Consider the following 17,143-nt stretch of genomic DNA (forward strand, 5'->3'; position numbering starts at 1 on the left):
ATGTAAATTCATAGCTGTGACCTAGAGTAATATAGAAGGTGTACAGAGTTAAAAGGTTGGCATTTATGTTAGAGTTTTTCTTTTGGGAGTTTGTTTTTGGCGTCGGGGAAGAAGGAACTGGAGCATCTTTATCTAGAAAATAATGCAACTCAGCCAGCAACCTTGTTATCTGAACTGTTGGCTGTCTAAATATCTGCTCATCACATATAGAAATACCACTGGGGAGCTGTTTGAGGTAGCGGTAGGTTGTAAGTGGGGAAGAAAAGTTAAGAAAAGGCTATTAAATATATGTTTCTTAGACACTTTGTCATCCTGATGAGGCAAAACATGCTGTGTTGAATGATATTCTTAAGGCTTTCAGACAGCTTTTTCTTAAAGAATTAAACTAATACCTCAATTTAGAAGTATAACAGAAAAATCTCACGTGCCAAATGTACAATTATTGTACATTTATCAGGGATATTTTCTTAGATTCCCTTTAAAATTTAAATCCTGTTTTTACATATATTTTTAATTTGGATTTCATTTTCGCAACCGTGCCTTCTTGGCAGTACATAAAACAGAGAGAGGGTCTGAAGATAACGTTCTAAAAAAGGAATGACAGGCTTACTTACCACCTTGTGACATAGTATTCAAATTCAGGTCTCACTGGCGTTTCTTACATTTAAACTCTCCTTAAAAGACATAATTTGTTTTTTATAGTGGTTGAACCAGTGCTTTGATACTAATCACATAGACTATTGAATACCTAATTAAGATTGTTATGAGTACAAAGGGAATTGAGAAAATGAATTAAAAGTAAATGTGAAGGCAAAAACCAGGCCAGCGCCGTGGCTTACTAGGCTAATCCTCTGCCTTGCGGTGCTGGCACACCAGGTTCTAGTCCCGGTCGGGGCGCCAGATTCTGTCCCAGCTGCCCCTCTTCCAGGCCAGCTCTCTGCTGTGGCCCATGAGTGAAGTGGAGGATGACCCAGGTCCTTGGTCCCTGCCTGGCTCCTGGCTTCGTATCAACACAGTGCACCAGCCGCGATGCGCCACTTGGGGGTGAACCAACGGAAAAAGGAAGACCTTTCTCTCTGTCTCTCTCTCTCACTGTCTAACTCTGCCTGTCTAAAAAATAAAAAAATTAAAAAAAAAATTTTTTAAAAAAGCATAAGCCAAAAGATTTTGAAATCCATGAATAGTTTTTTTAAAATACACATTTTTCATGAACTTTTGGAAGACCCCCTCACCCTCCCATGCATGGATTTCAAATTGTTTTTGCACTAAAATGAAGTTATCTTTTAATTCCATTTCCCATGAACTTTTGGAAGTACCCTCAAGTAAAAAGTTTAAGGGAACCCCATGCAGATTTCTGGAGCTCCTTCTCTGTTAGCTGTATGGAATTTTATCTCCCTTCTCCCCATTACTGTGTCCTATTAAGTCAAAGAAAAGTTTATACAAGTTTTTTAGACAAAAAAAAAATTAGATTTCATCATGCACACAAAGGTGAATGTACAGGACTTCTCAACAGGAACTCTAGAAACTAAGCACATGGGAATAATGCTTCAAAGTTTCACAGAAAAATTAGAATTTTGTACCAAGCCAAATGATCAACCAGTTGTGAAACTAGAATAAAATAATTTTTAAACTCGAAAGGGCTCAAGAAAATACATATTCCATGCATTTTTTTCCCAGAAGCTAATGGAGAGTATGTTCCTCCTAAATGAATAAACCAACAAATGGGACATGTGATCAAGGAAACGAAAGAGAAAAAGAGTCACTGATCCATGATTGGGTGAGTAGATGAAATTAAGAGAATATAATATGTTTAAACAAATTGAGAGACTTACCTTGAGCTGGGTTTGAGATTAAATTGATAATTATTACATAGAAGCACAGTGAAAATAATATCTGTTTGTTTTTCCAAAGTTATTTTTTATTTAATTGAAAGAGTTCCCCTCTGCCACCCTATTTTCCAAATGTCCACAACAGCCCCCAGTTTCAGCTAGGACTGAAACTGAGACTCAGGAACTCAAAACAAGCTATCATATGGATTCAGGAACCTAGTCACTTCAGCTTCACTGGGTCTGTATTATGAGGAAGCTAAACTGAGGAGCAAGAGCGGAAACTGATTCCAAGCAACTCCACTATGGATGTGGGCATTCCAACAGCTAGGTCAAACACCACCCTGCTCAAATATTTTTTAAGGGACCAAGAAACTCATTTTAAAATGAGTATTTTGACTTTGGTGTTCAGCATTCTTACATTGTACTTCCTCTTTATTGGAAGGAACTTCATTTGAACTGCTTTGCATTGCCCACAGCTTTAAGAGGAAGTACAGAAAACTGGAAATAAAAGTTAAATTACAAAAACAAAACTGGAGTTTTGCTATTTGTTAATTATTGTAAGTCAGTAATTAAACTATTTTTCAGTTATCTTCCCTAGAACTTTATATTACCAAAAAAAAAGCAGTCTATAGAATTCCCTCTGTAAAATTCTTAGCCCCCTAATGAAATAGAATGAGTTGCTTTTTTTTTTTCTTAAGATGTTATTTATAAAGGCAGTTTAGAGATCTTCCTTCCATCTGCTGGTTTACTCCCCAAATGGTTGCAGTGGCCAGAGCTGGGCCAGGCAGAAGCCAGGCACCAGGAACTCCATCCTGCTCTCCCATGTGGGTGATAAAGGCCCAAGTATTTAGACCATGTTCCACTGCTCTGCCAGGCACATTAGCAGGAAGCCGGATCAGCAGCAGAACAGTCAGGACCTGAACCCATGCTCACAGCTTCACAGGCAGTAGCTTAACCGACCACACCATAACAGCTACCCCTAGAATGAGCTTTGAAAGAACCTTTATACTCTATAATTCCATGAGTGTATATTGATTGATCACTGTTGGAATCATTGACTAGAAAAAAGATTATGATTAAAAGCAAATATAGGGCTCAGTGTTGCAGTATTGGTGGGTGAAGCTGCTGCTTATAACACCAGCATCCCATTTGGGCACTGGTTCAAACCCAGCTGCTCCTCTTCTGATCCTGCTCCCTGCTAAGGTGCCTGAGAAAACAGTGGAAGATGGCCCAGGTGCTTGGGCCCTTGCCATCCATGCTGGAGACCCAGAAGAAGCTCCTGGCTTTGGCCTGGCCAAGCCCTGGCCATTACAGCCATTTGGGGAGTGAACCAGCAGATGATCACTCTCCCTCTCTCTAACTCTGCTTTTCAAATAAATAAAACATTTTTAAAAAGTAAATATAAAGACATGTATATGCATAATTAAAGGCTTAATTCCATAGATTTTGGAAGTTTTTCTTTTTTTAGAAGCCATATTTTTTCCCTTAGAAATTCTGTGCTCACTGTGATCTGCATATATAATCATTAAGTAGTAAAATAATAAAGTAATAGGGCACATTCTCATTTACCTCAGAAGTCTGGAATTAGTCTTCTCTAAGCATTGATAAACTAAACATTAAAGAAAACAAGAATCTGACTAATGCTTTGTTATGCTACTTGTGTGTTTAGAATAAATTAATAAATAAAGTAAGATGTGTTCACCTTTGAGTTAGTAAACTCAGAGCAGCATTTTCACCCTAACTGACATCAGGATGGTGGAATATGAAGTCCCAGCCCTCAAAGGGTTTCAGAAATACTGATGATAACAACCACTCACAGACAAGATGATTATCTTTAACGGAGCTTGGGACTCCAACTCAAAGGTTTCAGCACGTAGGTAGAGCAAAAACTCCAATAATGGATGCATTGAAGAGGGTAAGAACAGTTTACTTGACTCACATTGTCCTCCCCAAGGCACCACAGCTCAGATCCAAAAGAGGCCTCCATGGCCTAGGAATTCTTGCAGGGGGAAAGAGTGAAGGGAATGGCTAGTTTCCTTAAGTTTGTTTGATGCTGCCCAAGGAGACCACTGCTGATTTACTGCATGCAAAACATTCAGGGAGGGGCCAGCGCTGTGGCTTAGAGGTTAAAGCCACTGCCTGTAGTGCCAGCATCCCTTATGGGTAGCACTTTGAGCCCCAGCTGCTCTACATCCAATCAAGCTCTCTGCTATGGCCAGGGAAAGCAGTGGACATGGCCCAAGTCCTTGGGCTCCCTGCATGGAGACCTGGAAGAAGCTCCTGGCTCCTGGCCTCAGATCGGCCCATCTCTAGCCATTGTGGCCATTTGGGGAGTGAACCAGTGGATGGAAGACTTTTCCTCTCTCTACCTCTCCCTTTCTGTAACTCTGCCTTTCAAACAAATAAATCTTAAAAAAAAAAAAAAAACTAAACATTCAGGGAATCTCATAACTGAATAGTCTGGGAATAGTTAGATGCTGGATAAAAGGCTGAGGCACACCAGCAGCTAGTACTTAATTCCCAACAGATGGCCATGGATCCTGGTAACTGGCTTGTGGGACTCCACCACGAGGCCTGTGAATGAACTCCACAGCATGCCTCGTTCTATAGATTCTCTTAACTGGGAAGCATCACCCAACTTGCCCCTTGTAGCCAGTGCCCCACCATCCTCCATGGAGGCCTGCATACAGCACACAGATTTCTGCAACTGGCTGCACTGCTGCACTGGAAGAAGGCACACAACCTTGAACACTTCAGCATACTGTCCCAGAAAAAATAGATGGAGGATCTCAGCACCCAAGCTCGACTGGCTCTCTGCCTATCTCCACTCCACAAGACAGCCAGAGCAATGGAGTAAGTAAAAGGTCTGGGAGACCCTCCAGAATCTCTACTCAGGTTGACTAGTGATGAAAACCGTGCCCTCCTAAAGCTAGTCTCCAAAGCCAGAGTCCAGGAAAGGGCCAGTCTTGCTCTTTTGTAACAACTCTCTTTGATGGGAACCAACCAGAATCCCATGAGAACCACATTAATCTCTTCCAAGAGTGATGCCCTCAGTGACTCAATCACCTCCCACTAGGCTTCACCTCTTAAATGTTCCACAGGCATCCAACACGTGAACCCTGGGGGACAACATCCATATTGTATCACCATAATAGCATAGGATGGAGTGAAGGTGGGAAGAATGTATCACTATGGTAATAGTAGTAATTATGAAAATTGTGGATATGCCTGACCTCCTCCTAGACAGAATGGCCACAAGAAAAACAAAAAGAAAAACTATGCATATGGAGGGGCCAGAGCTGTGTCACAGCAGGTAAAGCCGCTCCCTGCAGTGCCGGCATCCCATATGGGCGCTGGTTTGAGTCCTGGCTGCTCCACTTCCGATACTGCTCTCTACTATGGCCTGGGAATGCAGTAGAAGATGACCCAAGTCCTTGGGCCCCTGCACTCACATGGAAGAGCTGGAGGAGACTCCTGCCTCTGGCCTCAGATCGGTGCAGCTCCAGCCATTGCAGTCAATTGGGGAGTGAACCAGCAGATAGAAGACATCTCTCTCTCTCTCTCTACCTCTCTTTCTTGAACTCTCTATGTAACTCTTTCAAATAAATAAATCTTAAAAAAAATGCATATGGAGCATCAACTCCTCTGCTGCAGTTTTGAAGGAGTTTCTTATATTCTGAAACTGCTGCAGATTTATCGTACCAATTAAATGCCTGATTTTTCCAGTTAATCATTCTAAGGTGAAAGCATAGACAGGATAGGAACATTTGGGTGACAAGAATTAGAACTTTGAACCTCCATATTCCCCTCAACCTCCCTTGTTCTCAGAGGATCAGCCTCTACATGGAGGGCCTTGGTGACCACTTTCCTCCTCAAAAGCTAATACATGCTGTCCTCAACTTCCCGTCTCCCAATGCCTCCAGTTAAATTCCCAAACAACTTGGTTAAGAAAGTATGAAGCCTGCTCTGGAAGGAGACAGCATACACAAGAATTAAAAGACTTTGCCAGGGCTGGCACTGTGACATCGTGGGTAAAGCTGCCACTTGCAGTGCTGGCATCTCACATGGGTGCCAGTTCCAGTCCTGGCTGCTCCACTTCCAACCCAGCTCTCTGCTATGGCCTGGGAAAAGCAGTAGAAGATGGCCCAAGTGCTTGGGCCCTTGCACCCATGTGGGAGACCCGGAAGAAGCTCCTAGCTCCTGGCTTTGGAACAGCTCAGCTCCGGCCATTGTGGCCATTTGGGTAGTGATCCAATAGATAGAAGACCTCTTTGTCCTTCTCTCTTTCTGTAATTCTGTCTCTCAAATAAATAAACCTTTTAAAAAGAGAAAGAGACCTTGCCAATTTATTTATTTTTGTTTTTTTTTTCTTGGTTTTTTTTTTTGTTTTTTCTTTGTTTTTTATTGTTCTTTTTTTCTTTTCTTTTTGTTTTTATTATTTTTTTTGTTCTTTCGTTGCTTTTTTTTTTTCTTAGACCTTGCCAATTTAATCAGCAGGAACCTGGCAGGTATCTATGGAAGTGAGTTCTAAGAGTGTTATTACCAAGGAAGAATAAATACAAAATAAAATCAAGGCAGATTTATTGGCATAAATATACTCACCCAAGAATCAAGATGTATTATGTTGGCATTAATAGTTTGCTAGGATGAGGCTTGGTCTCGGTAATAGTGTACAAGTGAAATGGTCCAAATGCCAGATATTTCCTGAAATACAAAGACTCTTAGCCATCCTCAATTTTCAAGTCACTTAGGAATGCAATGATGACGGGAGCATCAGCATTCCCAAAGAACCCTGAAATAGCAATCTTTGTTTGCCAGACATGATGATGAATACTGTGGTAAAATTGGGGTTCCTGATCTCAGTGGCAGGGATAGAATCCCAAAGTGGTAGAGACATACAACTATTAGAGATAAAGTGGGCAGGGTTACCACAATCAATCAAAGGATAGAATGTTAATCATACTGTTTTGACCCCATGAAAAAAGATGCTAATGGTGAAGTGATCAAGAGTTCTTGAAACAAAAAAAGAAGACCTAAATGAAAGATCTCTGCGAGTGAGATCCCAGTGGAAAGAACGGGGCCATCAAAGAAGGAGGTACCTTTCTCTGAAGGGAGGAGAGAACTTCCACTTTAACTATGACCCTGTTGGAATAAGATCGAAGTCGGCGAACTCAAAAGGCTTCCATAGCCTTGGCAACTCATGACTAGAGCCTAGGGAGATTACTGACGCCATAAACAAGAGTGTCAAATTGTTAAGTCAACAACAGGAGTCACTGTGTACTTACTCCATGTGGGATCTGTCCTTAATGTGTTGTACAATGTGAAGTAATGCTATAACTAGTACTGAAACAGTATTTTACACTTTGTGTTTCTGTGTGGGTGCAAACTGATGAAATCTTTACTTAATATATACTAAATAGATCTTCTGTATATAAAGATAATTGAAAATGAATCTTGATGTGAATGGAATGGGAGAGGGAGCGGGAGATGGGAGGGGTGCAGGTGGGAGGGAAGTTATGTGGGGGGAAAGCCATTGTAATCCATAAACTGTAAAAAAAAAAAAAAAGAGTTCTTGAAACAAAATAGATAACCTACTAAGATGCTTATTGATGGATAGGTATAAAAATTCTGAGAAATAAGTTAACATGTTATTGTGAAACTAGAAAGATCTCATCTCTTTCTCAGACTTTGGACTCCTTGACTGATGAAAAGAAACTGCATTCTTTTGCGAAAGCTACATTGGAATCACAGCTGTGTATCATGAATTGTTCCCAAACCAGTCTGCACATTTCAATACCTTGTAGGATAATTCAGTTATAATCTCTCAGGGTGAGACCTAGGCATTGGTATTGTTTTTTATTTGAAAGAGTTACAGAGAGGTAGAGAGAGACAGAGGTCTTCCATCCACTGGTCCACTCCCAAGATGGCTGCAACGGCTGGAGCTGCGCTGATCTGAAGCCAGGAGCCAGGAGCATCTTCCAGGTCTCCCACGTGGGTGCAGGGGCCCAAGGGCTTGGGCCATCCTCCACTGCTTTCCCAGGCCATAGCAAAGAGCTGGGTTGGAAGAGGAGCAGTCGGGACTAGAACCAGCGCCCATATGGGATGCCAGCGCTTCAGGCCAGGGCTTTAACCCACTGCGCCACAGCACCGGCCCCGGTATTGGTATTTTTAAAAATTGCCCAGGTGGCCAGCGCCGCGGCTCAATAGGTAATCCTCCGCCTGCGGCACCGGCACACCAGGTTCTAGTCCCGGTAGGGGCGCCAGATTCTGTCCCGGTTGCCCCTCTTCCAGGCCAGCTCTCTGCTGTGGCCCGGGAGTGCAGTGGAGGATGGCCCAAGTCCTTGGGCCCTGCACCCGCATGGGAGACCAGGAGAAGCACCTGGCTCCTGGCTTCGGATCAGCGCGGTGCGCTGGCTGCAGCACGCCAGCTGCAGCGGCCATTGGAGGGTGAACCAATGGCAAAGGAAGACCTTTCTCTCTGTCTCTCTCTCTGCCTGTCAAAAAAAAAAAATTACCCAGGTAATTCCAATAAGGAGAAAATTTAGGAAATCACTGCTCTAACCATTCTCTAGAGGGACCAGTACCAGCTTCCTGGAGAAAGGAAAGTATCCAGATCTCTTAAGGTCTATTGCATACTATCTCTAATCATATACTAATATCTGAAGACCCAGAATTCCACACTGAGAAACTGGTCAGCATAGAAGACCTAAGTCAAGTGATAGATGGAGTCTTGGCATGAGCAGCTAACAGTGGATCCAGAGGAACCCATCTCCAGTCCCAGGTATGTAGCTATATAGTCAGAATAGATATATTTTAATAATAAGCAATCAGACTTTTGGTTTTCTAACCCATGGTGTGAAATGCTGTTAAGGGCAGAATGAGCTATGCTTTGAATATTAGTTTGCATGTTACTCAAAGGTCCTTGTGTTCAGTATTTGGTCCCCAAAGTCTTATGTTAATGGTTAATGGAGTAAGGGTGGTACCTTAATCCAATTATGGTTTCTGGAAGTGGTACCTTTGGGAAATGTTTAGATTGGAGTAAGTAGTTAGGGTCAAAGAGGGCAAGCTTAGGGTGCAATACTTTAAACCCTGCTTGAGAGTGAACATCCAATTCTAGCTCCATATCTAACTCTTAACTTTTTGCCAGTGCACACCTGGGTGGCAAGAGGTAATGGCTCCAGTACCTGATTCCTTGCCACCCTCATGGGAGACCTGGATTAAGTTCCAGACTCCTGGCTTCAGCCTAGCCCAACCCAGTTATTTCATACATTTGGGAAGTGAACCAGTGAATGGAAGATCTCTGTCTCTATCTCATTCTCTCTCTTTACTTTGCTTTTTAAGTTTTATTTATTTGGGCCGGCACTGTGGCTCAATAGGCTAATCCTCCACCTGCGGCGCCAGCACACCGGGTTCTAGTCCCTGTCGGGCACCAGATTCTGTCCCGGTTGCTCCTCTTCCAGTCCAGCTCTCTGCTGTGGCCCGGGAAGGCAGTGGAGGATGGTCCAAGTCCTTGGGCCCTATACCCGCAAGGGAGACCAGGAGAAGCACCTGGCTCCTGGCTTTGGATCAGCATGGTGTGCCAGCTGCAGCGGCCACTGGAGGATGAACCAATGGAAAAGGAAGACCTTTCTCTCTGTCTCTCTCTCTCTTTCTCTCTCACTGTCCACTCTGCCTATCAAAAAAAAAAAAAAGATTATTTATTTGAAAGGCAGAGTTAGAGAGAGATTCTCCATCCACTAGTTCACTCCCCAAGTGGCCACAGTAGCCAAGTTTGAACCAGGCCGGAGCCAGGAGCCAAGCGCTTCATCCAGGTCTTCCACAATAGGAGTAGGAACCCAAATACTTGGGCCATCTTACACTGCTTTTTCAGGCATATTAGCAAAGAGCTGGATTGAAAATGGAACAGCCAGGACTTGAGATAGTTCTCATATGGGATACCAGTATTATAGGCAGTGGCTTAACCCACCATACCACAATGCTGGCCCCTCTCTGCTTTTCAAATAAAATCAAAATAAATAAAAATGTTTTTAAAGTATTCATGGTGTATAATGATGGCTTTATATAAGGAGAGCACATAGAGATGATTATGCTCACTGTCTTTCTGCTTCCTGGCTCAACATATGGTCATTCCTTTGCATACACTCTGCCACTGTCAATCTCTGTCTTACCACACAGGAGACCCTGATGGGGCCCATCCAGTCTTGGACTGTGAACCTGCAGAACCATGAGCAAATATAAATCTTCCTTCTTTGAGGTATTATAGTGATGAATAAAAGTGACTAATAGGGGCCGGCGCTATAGCTTAGCAGGTAAAGCTACTGCCTGCAGTGCCGCATCCCATATGGGCACTGGTTTAAGTCCTGGCTGCTCCACTTCCTGTGCAGCTCTCTGCTATGGTCTGGGAAGGCAGTAGAAGATGGCACAAATCCTTGGATCCTTGCACCCACGTGGGAGACCCGAAGGAAGCTCCTGGTTCCTGGCTTTGGATCAGCGCAGCTACACCCATTGCAGTCAATTGGGGAGTGAACCAGTGGATGGAAGACCTCTCTCTCTCTCTCTCTGCCTCTCCTCTCTATATAACTCTTTCAAATAAATAAATAAATCTTTTTTAAAAAATGACTAATACAAAAAAGCTACATGGAAGCTCAAGACTGCCTTCTGCCACTCCTCATCAAGATAGTAAATGCAAAGCAGCATTGCATGCCTGAGGAAATTGCAGATATTAACACTGTCATGCTGGCATGAGGATTCTTACCACATTGCCATTTCCACTACCTGTGTGGTCACCAGGTAGGTCTTACAGAATACTGTAAAAACCAGGTGGGTAATGAAGGATAACAGCACATTATTGCAAAGCTTAAGCAAGCGGAGATGACATTTGCAGTAACTGTCTTAGATATGATATCTTCTTTGGAGGAAATTAATAAACATGACATGATATTGATCTGGAATTACCCCCACACACACACACTGCAGTCAGTAAAGAAAATTAGCAGATTGGGTTTAGATAGCAAGGACAACAGTAACCCTCCTACTATCTTATCCTACGTCAACTCTCTTTTATGGTATTAAGAGACCTTGGTAATCTTGTTACACCATAGAACATCACATTGATTCATTATAGTAGTGAAATTAGCAAATAGTATCCAGCATTTACACACATTGGTAAGACATATGCATGGTAGGAGGTACACTAGAAACCCTACAAAACTTCCAGGACCTACAAGTGTCTTAGGGGTCCAGTAGCCTGAAACATGTTAGAATATCTATTCAGGACAGTAGAAAATTGTGTCTTTTAATCAAGGTAGTCACATCTTCTGTTCTGAAACCAAAAATTAGTTTCATCAATAATTAACCACTATATAAATTGAATTATACATAGTGCATTCTTTTGTGTCTGACTTCCTTCATTTGAGATTCATTCATGTTACTGGTAAAAGTTGTACATTCATTTGCACTATTATGCAATATTCTACTTTATGTATATACTACAATTTATCCATTTTACTGTTGTAGGAAGTTGGAAATGTTTATTTTTTTGGCTATTATGAAAAGCACTACTATGAACATTCTTGTATATACCATTATGGTGCACAAAGATACACCTTTTTGGCAGTTGCTCTATTATACCCTAATAACCCACTTAAAGAATTTTCTGGTCCCTGAAACTTTAGTTGCTTCCAGTGTCCTTGTGTGCAGTGGAGGAATGCTTCACAGGAAAAATGGTTTCAATTAATTAGACGCAGATGGTGTTCACCAGCAAGTTTGAACTGCTTATATCACTAAGCCAACAGAAAAGGGGATCCCTGTACTGGCAACGGTGAGGCTCCTACTTAACAGGAGAAAACTGGATTCAGTATTACTTCATGTATAATGTAGGGTATTCACTCAGATGCATTCAGTGCTCTCTCGGCCAGTAGTCCAATAAAAAAAAAAAAAAAAAAAAAAAAAAAAAGGAGGGGGTATGACCCCCTAAGGACCTCCACTAGGACTCGGATCATACAAGACTGTTATCTTGGTTACTTCACCTGTAAAATAACTCCATTCAGCTTAGCTGTTGGTAAAGATTGAGAGAAGTCTAGAATAGGTGGTAAAAGAAAGCAGTTGTGCTTATGACTCTAGGCCTTATGACCAGTGAAAAAGCAGGTTCTATGAAACTGTGTTTTGTTACTTCTTTTCTTCTCTACTGTGTATGAAGAATTCTGGGGTGGCTAATGTTTTTGGTTTTGAGTGAACATATGACTGAATTAACACCACTGCATGATGACTTAGTAGCTGACAGGAGGATACTGGTGAAAAAAGAGTGAGATGAGGGTATTTATTTCACTGCTCCCTTTGTTAGAGGTTACCTCGTAACTGGATTGCCTTGTAGAAATCAGGCTACCTTGTAACTGGGTGCGTACTCTAACAAAAAGCCACTGCATCCCTTGAAGTGAATTTTTCACAATTTTCTCTCCTTCCAGATTCTGGTAACTTCCTCATCCCTTTGTGTCTTTGGGTGTAAAGGTGGTACAGCTCCCCTGCTGTTAGCCCTGGGTTACAGAACTATCCCTTATGATTCCATTGTACCCTACACACAAATTTGTTATCAGTCCCACTGTAAATAAATCCTTACTAAATGATCCCAACCTGAATGTTATTTGTTTCCTATTAGGACCCTTACAAAGGACCTTTTTATATCTCGTTTTGCTTCTTGTATAAATGCTACTTGGATAATAGCATGGCCACACCATCTATCTATCTGTTAGTTTTACAGGGGTGTGTGTGTGTGTGTATATATATATATATGTACATGTATATATTTGTATATATACATGCTATATATATATATATATGGTGTGTGTGTAAATATTTAAAATTTGTGTCATAGTGGGTTAAGCTGCCTGCAATGCCAGCATCCTGTATGGACGCTGGTTCAAGTCTAGGCTGTTCCACTTGGCTTCTACCTTCAGCCTGGCCCAGCCCCAGCAATTGTGGCCATTTGGGAAGTGAACCAGCAGATGGAAGATGTCTTTCTCTGTTTCTCCTCCTCTTTCTATAACTCTGCCTTTCAAAGAGACAAATCTTTTAAAAATTTTTTTGTCTCTTGAAAATAAGCTAAAGGTGTATTTTATTAGCCCAAGGTGACACTTTGTCTTTTAGTTGGGAATACTAATTTACATTTAATGTGAGTACTGATATATGGAGCTTTAGAAGTGCCACCCTACCGTATTTTATTTGTCCCACCTGGTTTACAAGTTTTCTTTTTAAGGATTTATTTATTTGAAAGTCAGAGTTAAACAGAGTAAAAAGAGGCAGAGAGAGAGGTCTTCCATCCACTGGTTCACTTCCCAATTGGCTGCAACTGCTGGAACTGCGCCGATCCGAAGCCAGGAGCCAGGAGCTTCTTCTGGGTCTCCCACGCGGGTGCAGGAGCCCAAGGACTTGGGCCATCTTCCACTGCTTTCCCAGGCCATATCAGAGAGCTGGATCAGAAGTAGAGCATCCAGGACACGAACCAGTGCCCATATGGGTTACTGGCACTGCAGGCGGCAGCTTTACCTGCTACACCCTAGTGCCGGCCCCAAGCTTTTTTCTTTACTTCCTTTGCAATTTATCAAGTTTTTAGGAAATTAGTTCATCTTTTTCTTAGACTTTTAGTTCTGTGTTCACTATTCTTTTGTTGTTGTTGCTCACTATCTTAATTCCTCTAGGAAGCTGATTGCTCATCCCTGACTTCTAAAATTCTAATATGTATATTAGTACTTCTGCCACTCTATGGACATTGTAAAAATACCCTCTAACACTTTATTTGTGCTCCCTAAATTTTTGTTGCTGTTATGAATTAAATCTGTATGTTTTAACACAGTATTGCAGCCTTTTTTGTAAAGTTAATGTTCACTTAGATTTACCTACATATTTTTCCTTTTTATTGCTGTTAATTCCTCACAGAATATCAGCACTTCCTTCTTACATCATTTTTCTCTGCCCAGAGGCTGCTCTTTCTTTTAGAGCAGATATGCTTGTGCTGAATTCTTAGTTTCTGTATGTATGAAAATAACTTTATTTTGCACTATTTTTATAGTTATTTTTTTTATTTTTTATTTTTATTTATTTATTTTTTTTTTTTATTTTTTGACAGGCAGAGTGGACAGTGAGAGAGAGAGACAGAGAGAAAGGTCTTCCTTTTTGCCGTTGGTTCACCCTCCAATGGCCGCCGCGGCCGGCGCGCTGCGGCCGGCACACCGCGCTGATCCGATGGCAGGAGCCAGGAGCCAGGTGCTTTTCCTGGTCTCCCATGGGGTGCAGGGCCCAAGCACCTGGGCCATCCTCCACTGCACTCCCTGGCCACAGCAGAGGGCTGGCCTGGAAGAGGGGCAACCGGGACAGAATCCGGCGCCCCAACCGGGACTAGAACCCGGTGTGCCGGCGCCGCTAGGCGGAGGATTAGCCTAGTGAGCCGCGGCGCCGGCCCTATAGTTATTTTGATATGGAATTTTATGTTCACAATATTTTCTTTCAGTAAGTTGAAGATAGCATAATTTGAGTTGCGAAGCAGCTTTCTTATTGCCACTCATGTAATAAAGTAACTTATCTTTGTCCTCTGGTTGCTTTTGGTTTTGTTTTCTAGGTTTTAGCAGTTTTACTATGATGTGACTTGGTGTGATTTTCTTGCTTTTTCAGGTGGCTTTTATTTTAGACATCTTTTCAAATGATGCCTTCTTCCATCGGTCACTCCTTTCCTGGGTCTTTACTTATACCTAAATTAGACATTTAAAAAAAAAAAATCCTTGTTCTGTATATCTCCTCTTCTCCCCACTCCCTAATTTTTTATATTTTCATCTCTTTCTCTAAATACACCTGCATATTTTCTTCTGAAATTTCTTCCAGTTCCTTGATTGTCTTTAACTCTATAATTGGCCATTAGATCCATTGATTGGATGTTTGTCTTTCAGCTGTAGAATTTTCATTTGGTTTTCTGTGTTTCCAGGCACTACAAACATTCCTATTCTTATGTTTTTTTTTAAGTTTAAGAACATATTAATTACAGTGATTTTTGAAGTCCTTATAATTTTTATGGGTTGCTTCCTGTTTTCTCTTGCCTTTTTGTATACCTGATTATTTTTGTGTCCTGAATATTACATATAAAATATCACAGAGATATTTTGAGGCTGTGGATAACATTACTTTCCTCTAAAGAGGATTTCTTTTGCTTCTGTTAGGCAGCTAGACAAGGGCGATATATAGACTTGCATCACCACAATATAGTTATGCCTGAGATGACTCTGTTCCTGTAAGTTCTGATCTACTTTCAGTTCATTCTGATTCTTCAGGATCTCAAATGAAAACCCTAGTGAGGCAGGATAGATAACTGGCATAGGGCAAGTGGCCTGCTCTACGGCAAGCACTTTTGGTGTCATAACCACCTCTTGAAAACAAGTCCTGATCAACAATAACCAAGCAGTTATACCCCAACCATTTTTTAATACTGGACAGGCAATCAAAAACCAATTTTAATAGCTCTAAGCTTCATCTTAACCACTGACCAACCTTTGCTTTATTATAATAGTAAAACACATACATCACTGGGGGGAAAATTAAGATTCTAGTGAAATACACAATGTATGTTAGAGTGTGTTATCCCAGTAGTACTACATGACAAAGACTCACCCATCAGTAAAGGATGCTGCCACAAGCTGGAAAAGCCTGATAAAAGAATCTCTACTGGCACCTGGGACACAGCTCATTCTCTAGTGTGCCCACACTCACTCCTTCAGTGTGTACTTCTGCTTTGCAATAAAAATTTTTTACTGGCCCTTGTGTCCTTTCTTCAAATTCTTTCCTGTGTTGGTGACCAGAACCTGGACCCCTCATTCCACACAATCCTTGGTGAGCCAAGCAGGAGTTGAAAGCCCACTGAGAAATCAGCCAATGAATCTTTCTGTCAACTGTAATCTCTGTTGTGGTTGAGAATCTTGGACTGTGTCCCTCTACCCTCTCTTCTTCACGCCATTCTCACCCACTATGGACTAATTCCTCTTAACCCAATGATGTTTGCTCCCTCCAGCAACTGTTGGGAGGTGGGAATGCCAAGAGCCAACATCATCCAGATAAGATGCCAGGGATCCATTCTGATGAAGCCTTGTAAGAATGGTTGGGATTTGCTCCAAGGCATTGGCTGGGAAGTCTCTTATCTTTATTGCAATCTAGCTATGATATTTTTTACATTGTCTTCTAAAACCCCTACTTTCCTGTTAAAAACATAGTATTCCACTGCCATAGCTAAGGAAATATTGGGCCCTGGGTGGCAAGCCTCTTTTTATTGATGGATAACAAATTCTGCCACACTGTAGACCCTAAGTATCCTTGCTATACCTGTGGAAAATCTTGAAGCTCCTGTCCAGCATCAAGTCTAGCCTCACCCTCTATAAAGACAGGTGAATTCGATGGATGAATTATTATTAAGTGCCCCTCCACCACCCAGGGTCCAACTACCTCAACCTCAACCTGCCTAAGTGTGAAGGGATGATGGGACTTCCTCTCTCTCAAGTCCTGATTCTGTTTTGCTCCCTACCAGCCCCCAGCCTCCACCCTATAATCCAGTCTGTGTTCCTTTACTAGGAAGTAGTTCATCTGGGGTCACCTGTAGTGGAGCAAATAGACTTTGCCCCCTGGGGGAAGTAGCCAATGGAGAAGCTAGGATAATAAGTACATGTTCCTTTCTCCGTGACTGATCTAACTCAGTGCAAACAAAACCTGGGGAGATGCTTGGAAGGTGCCACTTAGATTATTGAAGAGTTTCAGGCCTTAACCCTAGCCTTTGATCTAACCTGGGTGACTTACATATTGTTCTATCTGTTGTACCATGGAAGGAAAACAGCAAATTTGTGCTGAAACCCAAGTTCATACCGAGTCCCTGACAGCTCAGCAACCGAGCTAATATGCTATGGGAGCCACGGCAGTTCCTCAAACATATCCCAAATGGAACTATCAAAGAGGTCATGGGGCTTTAGGGTGCTAAAGCCATAGAGTTACCTGATTGGTGACTGGGATAAAAGAAAAAAAAAATACACTGTTAAGCCAATCAATTATGACAAAATTAGAAAGCCCAGCTGTAGTCCAGAGACAACTGATAGAGGCCTTAAAGAGATACAGCAACATAGAACCCAGCACACCTGAGAGACAGGTCTTGGTCAGTATTCATTTCATCAGTCAGCCCCAGACATTCAGAGAAAACTCCAAAATTTATCAGTAGAACCCCCAAATTCCCAGTAACCAGACGCTAGCTACAGTGTTTGGCATACTTAGTAACAGAGACAAAGCTGAGGAGAAAA

At 41.9% G+C, this 17,143-nt stretch overlaps 1 protein-coding gene across 6 annotated transcripts in view; it reads left to right on the forward strand.

Moving 5' to 3' along the window:
• SLC9B1 (solute carrier family 9 member B1) overlaps nt 1-17,143 on the forward strand; it is a 157,899-nt gene that overhangs the window by 118,655 nt on the left and 22,101 nt on the right. For 3 of the 6 annotated variants that reach the window (XR_011378328.1, XR_011378327.1, XR_011378329.1), the window contains exon 13: nt 1,678-1,777. The gene's annotated coding sequence lies outside the window, so the exon portion shown is untranslated. Of the gene's footprint in view, nt 1-1,677; nt 1,778-2,271; nt 2,360-8,494; nt 8,611-10,004; nt 10,462-17,143 lie in introns of those variants that run through there. The other 3 variants (XR_011378325.1, XR_011378326.1, XR_007909147.2) reach the window with 3 other exon arrangements.

Source organism: Oryctolagus cuniculus, chromosome 8 (genome assembly GCF_964237555.1).
Source record: "Oryctolagus cuniculus chromosome 8, mOryCun1.1, whole genome shotgun sequence".
Classification (NCBI taxonomy): domain Eukaryota; kingdom Metazoa; phylum Chordata; class Mammalia; order Lagomorpha; family Leporidae; genus Oryctolagus; species Oryctolagus cuniculus.